Source organism: Mustela lutreola, chromosome 17, assembly GCF_030435805.1.
Source record: "Mustela lutreola isolate mMusLut2 chromosome 17, mMusLut2.pri, whole genome shotgun sequence".
NCBI lineage: Eukaryota > Metazoa > Chordata > Mammalia > Carnivora > Mustelidae > Mustela > Mustela lutreola.
This window is the reverse complement of record NC_081306.1, coordinates 49,036,498-49,050,471: the sequence shown is the minus strand read 5'-3', so window position 1 is coordinate 49,050,471 and position 13,974 is coordinate 49,036,498.

The window sequence follows — 13,974 nt, the reverse complement described above, 5'->3', positions numbered from 1 at the left end:
TATGTAGTGGTTTGACCTCCAGACAGGGGATAAAAACTAGTAAGCGTGCTTCAGGAGAAGACTTCAATTCCTCATGTTAGCATAACCATGTACAGTTTATAAAGCTCTGTCACTTTCTAAAGATTATTGCAACTACTTCATAGGGTAGTGGAAAGAGAAATGGAGATTCATCTGGGTCATATGGCTTGCCCTTGATAAGACAAGGCTTATGGTGCAGTGACTCCCTGTGTCTGCATTAAGTGACACATTCACAAGCTCAGAGCTCACTATGGCTTATATTCAACACTTCTTTCTCTTCCCCACTTATTCACGCATTTGCATTACCTGTGTATTTGTCTAGCTCCCCTATAACATTAGAAACACCTTTGCCTCCACCCCCATCTTCAGTAGTTATAAAATAAATGCTGAATGAATAAATGTCAAATAAATACATATATGTATGTTTAAACAACCAGAACCATTAAAAGCTCTTAATGAAAATGAGCAAAATTTAAACAATAATTTAAACCTCATTCATTCAAAATATATTTTCTAAACATGTAGCATGTGCCAGATATTGTTTTAGACTTTCAGGATTAAAGTTCCCTGCTCTCATACATTTTATATTCTAGAAGAGACAGACAATAAAAAGTATGTAATATATGATCTCTCAGTGATAAGAAATATGCAGCATGAAAATGTCATGAATGTAATATTTTAGACACAAGGGTTTTTTTTTTTTTTTTTTTTTTAGGTAATGGTATGGGAACAAAGGACAAAATGAAGACACCAAAAGTGACAAGAGCAAAATAGTAGAATAGGAACCTCCAAACTCTTATTCTCACACAAGACATTAAAGTGAACAAACAACTAAACAAAAATTAAAAACCCAGAAACTAGCTAAAATAATCCTCTAGGAGTTCTGGTAAACAGTTAAAGTAAATACCCAATCAAGAAAAAGTCAGATTCAAAACAGGGAATTTTGTACTATTTTTACCTGTCCTTGCCCCACATCGTTCATGGCATAGCAATGGTTTTCACCTGAAAGAGGCAGCAGCCCAGTCCTCAATTCCCTCCTTCAAACCAGAGAGAGCAGAGCAGAACTTACTTTAACATTCTAAACTGCCTGGGGGCTGAAGGACTTGTATCTGCTTTGTCTCACTGAAAGCTTAAGTGGAAAAGTAGTGGGCATGGCTCAAGAAAGCTGCAGAGGACTACAGACCCACAGGGATTATAGGTGGAGATATACAATAGACCATCTATAGTCTCAAGAAGCTCTTGAGACTCTGGAAAATTAAGACATTAAAAAGTAGCCATGCATACAGGGGAATTAGTAAAGACACAAAGGCTGAGGGAAGACACATACTCAGAAGGGACATGAGAAGACTTTTGAGCTTTCAACTTGAGCTGATCTCAAGTTCTAGAGATGAGCCAGATAACTAAGAAAGAATGCATAAGTACAATACCAGTCTGCAAAGACTAGGAGAGATGGGTTCTTTCTAATGCCCAATTTCAACATCACAGAATTACAAGGCATATGAAGAAACAGGGAAACATGACCCATTTAAAGGAGGAAAATAAATTGGCAAAAAACATCCCTGAAAAATCACAGCATCAGACTTATTAGACAAAGACTTAAAGAAAAAAAAAACTAAGTACAAAAAGCTAAAGGAAATCATGAATATTGTATGTGAACAAAATGAGAATATAAACAGAGGTTGGAATTATAAAAAGGAACTAAAAAATCTTAAGCTAGAAAATACAATAACAATTTTAAAATAAATTAGAAGGGCTCAGTAGCAGACCTTTAGCAGGCAAAGCATCAGTGAACTTGAAGATAGGACATTTTGAAATTATCCCATCTGAAGAGAGAAAGAAATGTGAACAGAGCTGAAGGAACATGTGGGGGATCATCAAACAAACCAATATATGCATTATGGGAATTACACAAGGAGACATGAGGAAGAAAGAGGCAGAGATTATTTGAAGAAGTAATAAGCAAGAACTTCACAAATTTGAGGAAATACATGGGTCTACAAGTCCAAGAAACTCAATGACTCAAAACAGGATTAAACACAAAGAGACTACACCAAAACACATTATAATTAAACTATGAAAAGAAAAAGCAAAGAATCTTGAAAGTGTGAGAGAAAAGTGATTCATTATGTGCAAGAGATCCTCAATAAAATTTGTAGCCTGAGCATGTTGCTGGCTCAGTCAGTGGAGCATGAGACTCTTGATCTTGGGATTGGTTGTGGGTTCAAGCCCCACATTGGGTGTAAAATCTCTTTTAAAAATTGCAGCCAAGGGCGCCTGGGTGGCTCAGTGGGTTAAAGCCTCTGCCTTCAGCTCAGGTCATGATCCCAGGGTCCTGGATCGAGCCCCACATCGGGCTCTCTGCTCAGCAGGGAGCCTGCTTCCTCCTCTCTCTCTCTGTCTGCCTCTCCAGCTACTTGTGATCTCTGTCTGTTAAATAAATAAAATCTTTGAAAAAAATTATTTAAAAAATTGCAGCCAATTTATCAGTAAGAACTTGGAGGCCCAAAAGGAGCGGAATTATATATTTAAACTGCTGGAAGAAAAAAAAAAAAAAAACCTGTCAACTGAGAACTCTATAACCAGCAAAAACAAGGGAGAAAATAAGACATTTCCAGATTATATTTAAACTGCTGAAAAGGAAAAAAAAAAAAAAAAAAAACAACTGTGAATGAGAACTCTATATCCAGCAAAAACAAGGGAGAAAATAAGACATTCTCAGGTGAATAAAAGCTAACGGAGGTCATCATTTGGATCTGTCTTCCAATAAATGCTACAGAGAGCCTTCTAGGTTACAATGAAAGGATTCTAGACAGTAACTTGTAGCCATATAAAGATATAAAGATCTCTGTGAATGGTAAAACCATGGGCAAATATAGAAACCAGTATTGTTATAATTTTGGTTTATAACTCCACTTTTTCTATTCTACAAGATTTAAGAGACAAATTCATGGAGATAATTATAAATCTATGTCAATGGGTATACAATATATAAAGATGTAACTTGTGATATCAATAACAGTATTAGTTGTATCCAGTGCAGTTTTTGATTGTGTGTCATTGAAGTCAAGTTGGTATCTATCTGAAATAGCTTGTTATAACTTTGATATGCAATCCCCCTGGTAACCACAAAGAAAATATTTATAGAATACAAAAGGAAAGGAGACATGAATCAAAGGATAACCTAGATGAAATGGGCAAATCCCTAGAAACACATACCTACCAAGATTGAATCACGAAGAAATAAAAAAGCTGAATAAATTTATGAAAGTAAGAAGATTCAATCGGTAATCAAACACCTCCCAACAAAGAAAACCCTTAACCAGATGGATTCACCGGTGAATTCTACTAACCTTAAGAATCAACACCAGGCCTTCTCAAATTCTTCCAAAAAACTGAAGAGAAAGGAACACATTCCTACTTCATTCTATAAGGTCAGCATTACCTTCTTAAATAGCCAGATAGACACTATGAGAAAACTATAAACCAATTTCCTTTATGAACAATGCAAAAATCCTTAACAAAATTTTCTAGTAAAGCAAATTTAGTAGCATATTAACAGGACTACTGACCGAGACCAAGTGGGATTTGTTCCTGGAATGCAAGGATGGTTCAATAAAAGAACATCAACAAACTTTCAGTTATAACATGAATAAGTTATGGAGAGGTAATGTCTATCATGATGATTATGGTTAGTAATACTGTTTTGCATATTTGAAAGTGGCTAAGAGAGTAGATCTTAAAAGTTCTTATCACAAGAAAAAAATGTTTCATAATTATGTACGATGATGGATGTTAACTAGATTTATTGTGGCGATCATTTCATAGTATAAACAAATATCAAATTGTGGTGTTTTACACCTAAAACTAATATGTCATATGTCAGTTATACTTTAATAAAAATGAGAAAATTCGTGTAATACACCACATTAACAGAATAGAAAAAATAAACCATATGATCATTTCAGCTGATGTGGAAAGAACATCTGTGAGGATTCATCACCCTTTCATGATAAAAGACTTGGCAAGCTAGGAAGAGAAACTTCCTCAATGTAAATATGTCATATGTGAAAAACCCACAACATCTCACTCAATGGTAAAAGACTGAAAACGTGCCCTCTAAGATCAGGAGCATGACAAGGGTGCCAGCTTTCACCATTTCTATTCAGTGCAGTTTTGGAAGTTCTAGTCAGAACAATTAGGCAAGAAAAAGAAATAAAAGGCACATATATTGGAAAGGAAGCAGTAAAATTATTCTTGTTTGCAGATAACATGATCTTATATGTAGACAAATCTTAAGAGTCTGCACCTACACACAAAATTGTTATAACTAATTCAGCAAAATTACAAATAAATCAACATTGAAAAATCAGCATATTTTTTATCAACATGAACAAACTGCAAAGGAAATTAACAAAATTCCATTTATAATAGCATTAAAAAGAATAAAATATTTGGGAATAAATTTGATCAAGGAGGCAGATTTGTACACTGAACTACAAAACATAGCTGAAGGGGTGCCTGGGTGGCTCAGTGGGTTAAAGCCTCTGCCTTCAGCTCAGGTCATGATCCCAGGGTTCTGGGATCGAGCCCCACATCAGGCTCTCTGCTCAGAAGGGAGCCTGCTTCCTCTTCCCTCACTCTCTGCCTTCCTCTCTGGCTACTTGTGATCTCGCTCTCTGTCAAATAAATAAATAAAATCTTATTTAAAAAAAAAACATAGCTGAAAATTTAAAGTGTATGTAAATACGGGTGCCTGGCTGACTCAGTCAGTGGAGCATGTGACTCCTGACCTTGGGTTGTAGGTTTCAGTCCCACATTGAGCGTAGAGATTACTAAAAATAAAATCTTAAAAAAATTTTTTAACTAAAGAAGTTGTAAATGGAAAAACAAATTCATCAATCAGAAGGCTTAATATTGTTAACATTTCCATACTACCCAAAGTGATCTACAGATTTGATGCCATCCTTATCACAACGCAATGAACTTTTTTTCTTTTTCCAGAAATAGAAAAGTCCATCCTGGGGATCCTTAACAGTCAGAAAATTCTTTTTTTATTTTTTTTTAAAGATTTTATTTATTTATTTGTCATAGAGAGAGAAGCGAAAGCAAGCACAGGCAGACAGAGTGGCAGGCAGAGGCAGAGGGAGAAGCAGGCTCCCCACCAAGCAAGGAGCCTGATGTGAGACTCGATCCCAGGACGCTGGGATCATGACCTGAGCTGAAGGCAGCCGCTCAACCAACTGAGCCACCCAGGCGTCCCAACAGTCAGAAAATTCTTGAAAAAAAAGTTTGGAGGACTCACACTCCCTGATTTCAAAACCAACTACAATGCTAAAGTAATCAAAACAGTGTGGTACTGAAATAAAGGCAGACATACAGACCAGTGGAGTAGGAGAGCCCAGAAATAAGCCCTTGTATATATATGGTCAAGTGCTTTTTAGCAGATGGTGCTGGGTAAACAAGATATTCACATGCAAAAGAATGAAGTTGGACCCTTACCTTACATCATATATAAAAATTAACTTAAAGTAAATCAAAGACCTAAACATGAGACCAAACTATAAAACTCTTAGAAGAAAACATAGGGGAAAAATTCATGACATTGGATTTGATCATGATTTCTTGGATATGAACCTAAAAGCACCGGCAACAAAAGAAAGAAATAGATAAGTTGAACTTTATCAAAATTAAAAACTTTTGTGCATTAAAGGACACTATCAAGAGAGTGAAAAAATCTACATAATGAGGGAAAATATTTGCAGACCATGTATCTGATAAGGGATTTAGATCCAGAATATATACAACTCATTGACAACAATAACAATGACAACGATGAAAAACCAACCTAATTAAAAAATGGGCAAATATACACTTCTTCATGCTGGCCCTTCCTTGACATATTGACTTCTAACCCCTGTGGTACTCCAGCAGCTATGATCAACAGGAAGGGTTGTTTTTTTTTTAAGATTTTATTTATTTATTTATTTGACACACAGAGATCACAAGTAGGCAGAGAGAGAGGGAAGCAGGCTCCCCACTGAGCAGAGAGCCCCACTCGGGGCTCGATCCCAGGACCCTGAGATCATGACCTGAGCTGAAGGCAGAGGCTTAACCCACTGAACCACCCAGGTGCCCATCAACAGGAAGGGATTTTGCTGCTTACAGATTTATTGCTTCTTGGTTCTACATTCAATCTTCATTGTTTGCTGTGGAAGAATGGAGCTGGACCATATGAAAGTAATTATTCCTTTGTCAGGTGGTGCAATGTTAAGCTTTGTCAGCTGTGGGCTCTGGAGAACAACTGCATGAGGAAGGGGTTTTCCTCCTTGTTCTGGTGTATTGCAGCAGGCTCCGGTAGTATGCAGGGATTCCTCAGTGCCCAGCTCCTGCAGCGCAGATGGCTTTTCCAGTACCATGGGCTGCGGCTCATGTAGCCCCTCCAGAACTTGCCTTCTCCTGTAACAGTGGTTAGCAGCACCCAGGAGCCAGTAGTTTCTCCCTGAAACACACTTTCATTGGCTTTGTAGCTGGGTGCCTCCAGTGAGACACCTTTCTATGAAATGACTTTCTTTGGCAGCTCAGAAGGTAGATTTCCAGCAAATTGTGGAGGGCAAATTTCCAGCAATTACCACTGGCAGAGCACCAAGCAACTTCTGTGCCCTCCAGTTGCACACAGCCATGTCCTCTCCCACAAGGTCTCAGCTCTATCTTAGCCTCAGAGGTGGTCTGTGAACCCTATGTCTGCTGGTCCTATATTCTTTAGAGTTCTCTTACTTTTTACCAGCCAATTACCCTCATTACTCAAATCCCTTGCTACAGTTAATTCTACACATTAAAGTTTAGCTGTTAAAATTGCTGTGTGGCTTCCATCTCCTCATTTGACCCTGACTGATACAGGGTCCCTGCCCAACACTACAAGGAAGAAGGACATACAAGTTCTCACCGTCGTATGATATACTGTGCCAAACCAGTAATGGGACAGAGTCCTGGGGACAGTAGGTAAGAAGGTGCTTCAGAGGTCCATGAAGACTTACGAGAGAACTAAGTGGAAAGGAGGAGTAGGCCATCAGGACACTCCATGTTCATCATTAACACATCCTCTTGTCTTTCTCCTCATGCTCTCATAATAAATGTCTGAATTATAGCAACTCTGTCTCCCAAGTCGGGTCCATGCCTTCTACCCCACTATTGCTCCTCGGGCCAGGCCACCATCATCTCTCGCTGGTTTATCTGAGAACCTGTAATTGTCCTTCCTTCCTTCCAGGCTTGCTCACTTCAGACTCTTCTCCACACTGACACCAGAGGGATTCTTCTAAAATGCAAAGTCACGTCAGAACGGTCTTTCAGCAAAAACTGCTGGTGGCCGTCCATTGCCCTTTGGACAAAATCTGACTCCTTTTGGGGGCACAAAGTGTGGGAACATCTGGTCTCTGCTCACCTTCCCAGTTTTATTTTGTGCCACCTTCGAACAGCCCTGCTCTCCAGCCACATCAAATGTCAGTTTCCTCAGGGACCTATACAAGTACTGCTCCCCTTTTAGGAAACCCTCTTCCCACCCCCCCACCCCCCACTCTTTCACTCTCGTCTTTGCTTCCTTAGCTCATCCTTAACCTCAGTGAGGGTATCTACTCCTCTGGGAAGCCTTCCAAGCCTGCTCTCTGTGACCTTGTGTATGTTTCAGTCACGCCCTGTACTTCTCTCAACCCCTTCTCACAGGCTAGTAATTGTCTAACATATATGTCTCCTTACTACACTATAAACTCCATGAAGTCAGAAACTTTTGTTCACCATCGCTTCCTCGGCACCTGCTATAGTGCCCGATACCTATGAGGTGTTTGATAAGTGTTAGGGAACAAAAAGAATGTACAAGCAAAAGTGACAGGGAGAGGATGCATGAAAGTATGTTACATAAGCCGAGTGTAGGGGCATGGGTAGGAGTGGCTGGACTTGCAGGGCAGGCTGTTGGAGGCCAGGCTGGGAAGGGCCCTTTTGTTCATGCAAAGCAGTTTATACTCTACAGTGTAGAGCAAACATCCCACATTGGCTGCTGGGATGCCCTTCCTGTTCATGCATTTCATTTGACCAAGACAGTTTTCAAACTTTCAAATATGAGGCACCTGGGGGGCTCACTTGTTGGGCATCTGCCTTCAGCTCAGGACCCTGCGATCAAGCCCCACGTCGGGCTCCCTGCTCAGCGGGAAGCCTGCTTCTCCCTCTTCCACTCCCTCTGCTTGTGTTCCCTCTCTCGCTGTATATCTCCCTGTCAAATAAATAAATCAAATCTTAAAGAAAGAAACTTCCAAATGTGAATGCTTTTTAGTGTTCCACAATTCCCACCAGTCCCCATATTAACAGGAGCCCTTCCCTCATTTAAACTGGCTGCCTGCCCCACTGAGATCTGTGTTTGCTCTCCCTGCCGATGGGTGGGAGGGAAGAAAACAAAGACAGGGATTTAAGATATGAATTCTAGAGAGATAGATGGGTCCACCCTCTGTAGGGACTGTATTTTTGGGAGGCCCTTGGAAGAAGCAAATTTATTTTATCCAAAGGGCCCTGGGAGTGAAGATAGACCCAGAAAATCGGAAGAATTGCCCCCATTTTGAACAGCATCTATCTTTAGACTGCTCAGCTGGCCAATGCTTGGCTGGGTCCACTCTCTCCTGTTTGCTTTCTGAAATGGAAACTGCCCTGATGGAACCTGAAGTCAGAGCTGCAGTAGGTCAACACTGACTCAGCAGCCTACCCTGTTGCAAGACCTTGTGCCAGGAACTGTACAAGATACAAAACATTAGGGAGGGCTGGAATATAGCATCCTCTGGGGGAAATAACAGCCACAGACACACACAGGGACCTGTAGAGACAGTGGGTTGTGCTTTGACAACACTCTACCTCAATAAGATCTCTACGGTACAGAACAGGGCCTGCAATACGCCAGGAACTCTGGTTTTTCATGTTTCCAATATAAATAGGCAGGGCCTGAGGGAAATGTTCCTTCTAAAAGAAACTCCTTGTTTTTTAATCCAGGTGGATCATTTTTCAATTTATAAAGGGGGCATTACCCTTGGAGTAGCCTCAAAACTCAGGTCCACTCTCCAAGGACTCCTGTCCCAATGGAAAGGTTCTTGGAAAACTAAGCTCCTGATCAGAAAGAAGCCATGAACAAGCTTGATGGTCAGTATCTCTTCCAAAAAAGAACACACCTCTTTATTGAACAGAGGACCCTCTCCATCAACCAAGGCTGATGGAGGTTCCTCAAAAAACTGGGATGAGTTTTTAACAATTTAGTTCTCCTCTTACAAAATTTCACCTAAGCCTGAGATTCCCTTAAGAACAGGTACCATCCTGTGCTTTCATGATCATTCCTGCATTTGTGGTTCTTGCCAAGTAAAAGCAAATGATGTCCTGCTGAGTTGGATGAGCCGTAGTTTCCCAGTAGCTGGAACAGAGAAAGAGGATGGACAAGTGTGTTCCATTCAGCACCCGCAGTTGAGGCAAACCTCAACACCTGTGCCCCCGATGCCACCTTTCCCTGCTGGTAGTTCTGGAATGAGGCTTTTGCTTTGTAAACACCACTAGCAACAGTTTATAACAGCAAATGAAGCCATAAATACTTCACGAAAAAACTCTGTTCCCAGTTCCAGCATAAATTGGGTTAGATAATCATTTTCATGAAGATTTCCCTAGGTCACAATCCTAATCATATCTTGAAATGAACAGAAAATTCCATGAAGATAAAGAGGTGATCCTTTCAATTTGGACTTTCAAGAATTACCTGTGCACAGTGTGGTAAAGTATGAGTTCCAATAATCTTGAACAAAGCCTCACTTGAATTTAATTTAATTTTTTATTTTATTTTTATTTTTTTTTTTTTAAAGATTTATTTATTTGTCAGAGAGAGAGCGAGCGAGAGCGAGCACAGGCAGACACAGTGGAAGGCAGAGTCAGAGGGAGAAGCAGGCTCCCTGCGGAGCAAGGAGCCCGATGTGGGACTCGATCCCAGGACGCTGGGATCATGACCTGAGCCGAAGGCAGCTGCTTAACCAACTGAGCCACTCAGGCATCCCTAATTTAATTTTTTAAAGATTTTTTTTTATTCTTAAGGAATCCCTACACCCAACGTGGGGCTCCCAATCACAATCCTGAGATCAAGAGTTGCATGCTCCACCGACTGGGTAGTACTTGCTTATTTTGTAGTAGTTTTAGGGGTAGCTGTAATTTAAAAATTAATAGAGTTTATTTCTAGAGTTGTTTTAGGCTTATGGAAAACTGATGGGAAAGTACAGAAGGTTTCCACATACCACCCACTATTTCCCCACATTGGCATCTTCTATTAGGGTCATGCATTTGTTACAACTGATGCCCAAACATCGATACATTATTATTAACTAAAGTCCAATAGTTTACATTAGGGCTCACTCTGTGTCCCATAATCTGTGTGTTTTCACAAATGTATGATAACATGAGTCCATCATTATTGAATCACAGAGAATATGTTCATTGCCCTAAAAATCCCCCTACTTCAAGTATTTGTCCTTCCTGCCCCCAGCCTCTGGAAAAACTATAAAAAACCATAAAACTCCTAGAAGATAACATAGGTGAAAAATGCAGCTAACTATGGGCTTTGCGTTGACTTTTTACATACGACACCAAAAACATGATCCATGAAAGAAAAAAATTCATGTTGGGCCTCATTTAAATTAAAAACACCTGCTCTGTGAAAGACACTGTTGAGAGAATGAAAAAGCATGCCACAGCCTGGGAGAAAAACTTTGTAAAACTTAATGTTTGTTGAAAAACTGGTATCCAAAATATAAAAAGAACTTTTAAAACTCAACAATAAGAAAATTAACAGTTTGCTTAAAAATAGGCAAAAGATCTGGACAGACACCCCACAAAAGAAGGTATACAGATGGCAAATATGAATATAAAAATGTGCTCAAGAGGAGCCTGGCTGTCTCAGCTGGTAGAGTATGTGACTCTTGATCTCAGGGTGGTGAGTTTAAGACCCACACTGGGTGTAGAGCCTACTTAATTTTAAAAAAAGGTTAAAAAAAATATATACTCAACATCATGTATCATTAGGGAATTACAAATTAAAACAACAATGACACATGACTGCATGCCTATTAGAATGCTAAGTTTCAAACCATTGACGATGCCAAATGTTGGTGAGGGTTTAGAGGAACAGGAGCTCTCATTCATTGCTGGTGGGAATGTAAAATGATATAGTCATTCTGGAAGACAGCAGTATGGCAGTTTTTTTTTTTTTTAATAAAACTAATTGTGATTTTTTAAAAAGATTTTATTTATTTATTTGATAGACAGAGCTCACAAGTAGGCAGAGAGGCAGGAAGATAGAGAGAGGGGAGCAGAGAGCCCGATGCGGGGTTCGATCCCAAGACCCTGGGATGAGAAGGCAGAGGCTTAACCCACTGAACCACCCAGGCGCCCCTAATTGTGATTTTTTAAAAATTGGAAATCAAATCTATAACATGTTTGAAGTCAATAGTGCCATAAGCAGACTTTTCTTTAAGAGCTAAGTAAAGCTTAAAAAAGAAGTAACAATGGGGGCACCTGGGTGGCAGTCAGTTAAGTATCAGACTCTCAGTTTTGGCTCAGGTAATGCTCTCAGGATGGGTGGGATCAAGCCCCAAGTTGGGCTCCCTGCTAAGTTTGGAGTCTGCTTGAGATTCTCTCTCTCTCCATCTTCCTTTCCTTGTGCCCACTGCCCCCATGCATGGCTCTCTCTCCTTTTCTAAAATTAACAAATAAATAACATTTAAAATAAAAGCAAATAGCAACGGAAGATGAAGTTTCTGGTATTAGACCAGCAGTACCAAATAATGCTGTGTGAGTGCCTGAAAAATAAACCCATTTTGCAGGAGGTAACTTTAAGTACATATTACAGATTCCTTATAGTTCAGGCAGAATTCAAACTCTACATTTTAACAGTAAATTTTCCTGAACAAAACTATTTTTAAAAAGGTAAAACCTAGGTGCTTTTTATTTGATGAACTCCATCTAAGTTTAGATGTGTCTAAGGGTTTAAGTCAGTGATTTTCAAACTATGAGCAAAGGGGTTCCACAAGGTGAAAATTGTTTTGATAACAATGTTAAAGATGGTATCTACCTCTCACTCTTGTTTTCTCATTAGTGTAGAGTGGAAATTTTCCAGAGGCTACATGTAGTGGGGTTTCACAACAGATTGAATGTTGATATGAAAATCCAGCTGTCTTTTATTAAGCCAGACATTAAGGAGACAGGCAAAAATGAAAAATGAGTCCACTTTTCTCACTATTTTTTTGTTTTAGAAAATATAGTATTTTAAAAATACATTATTTGGCTAAAATTAGCAACACAAGAAACAACAGGAGTTGGCAAGGATGCGGAGAAAGGGGAACCCTCCTCCACTGTTGGTGGGAATGCAAATTGGTGCAGCCACTCTGGAAAAGAGCATGGAGGTTCCTCAAAAAGTTGAAAATATAGAGCTACCCTACGACCCAGCAATCGTACTACTGGGTATTTACCCTAAAAATACAAATGTAGTGATCTGAAGGGGCACGTGCACCCCAATGTCCACAATAGCCAAACAATTGCTGTGCACCAGCAATGTCCACAATAGCCAAACTATGGAACGAGCCTAGATGTCCATCAACAGATGAATGGATAAAGAAGATGTGGTCGGGGCGGCTGGGTGGCTCAGTGGGTTAAAGCCTCTGCCTTAGGCTCAGGTCATGATCTTGGGGTTCTGGGATTGAGCCCTGCATCCGGTCTGCTCAGCGGGGAGCCTGCTCCCCCCACCCCGCCCGCTGCCTGCCTCTCTGCCAACTTGTGATCTCTGTCTGTCAAATAAATAAATAAAATCTTTTTAAAATTAAAAAAAATTTTTTTAAATGAATACAAAGAGAAAGTATGGGGATTCAAGGAACTCAAAGGTAATTTGCATGTTAAGAGATGCATAAGTGTTTGCTTTAATGTGTAATGTCTTTTAGGAATTAAGGTTTGAAGTGTGTGTCTATTAGATAAAATATGATAAATAGCCTGAAGTGTTAAGAGGGTACTTTATAAATATCAGATAATAAGTTAATATGCTTTTTTAGAGTATTTATTTAGGTGATTAAAATCTAAATCTAACTAATAATCACCTGCTTACTTGCTTATTAATAAGTACGGTAGCTGCATTTTATCATTTTAGTGCATTTTATAATAAATTGTGATTACACTCTACTGTATAGGTTTTTATGCCTTATTTAGCTAATATAGTGAGATATTCGTGAGTAAAATAAGGTACTTAGCCCAATTATGAAGGCAATTTTACCTACACTCCAGTTTATTGTGAAAAAAAAAAGTATTTGGTATATATTTTGATGAGAATTTGCAAGAAAAAAATTATTATATAATATAAAATTTATCCAAAATTTTTAAATAAAATAAAAATAGAACTACCCTATGATCCAGCAATTGCACTACTAGGAATTTACCCAAAGAATACAAAAATACTAATTTGAAGAGATTCGTGCACCCCTGTATTTATAGCAACATTTTTTTACAATAGCCAAATTATGGAAAGAGCCCAAATGTCCATCAACTGATGAGTGGATAAAGAAGATGTGGTTTGTGTGTGTGAGTATGTATACACATACATAAAATGGAATATTACTCAGCTGTATAAAAGAATGAAATCTTGCCGTTTCTAATGACATGGATGGAACTAGAGAGTACAACGCTAAGTGAAATAAGTAAAAAAAAAAGACAAATACTGTATGATTTCACTCATATGTGTAATTTAAGAAACAAAATAAGTGAACATGGTGAGGAGGAGGAGAAAGGAAACTAACACACATGTATTTTCATTTCTTTTCTGGAAAGCATCTAGGAGTGAAATTGCTGGGTCATAATGTAGATGATATTTAACTTTATGAGAAACCACCACATTTTCCAAAGTGTTTTACCATT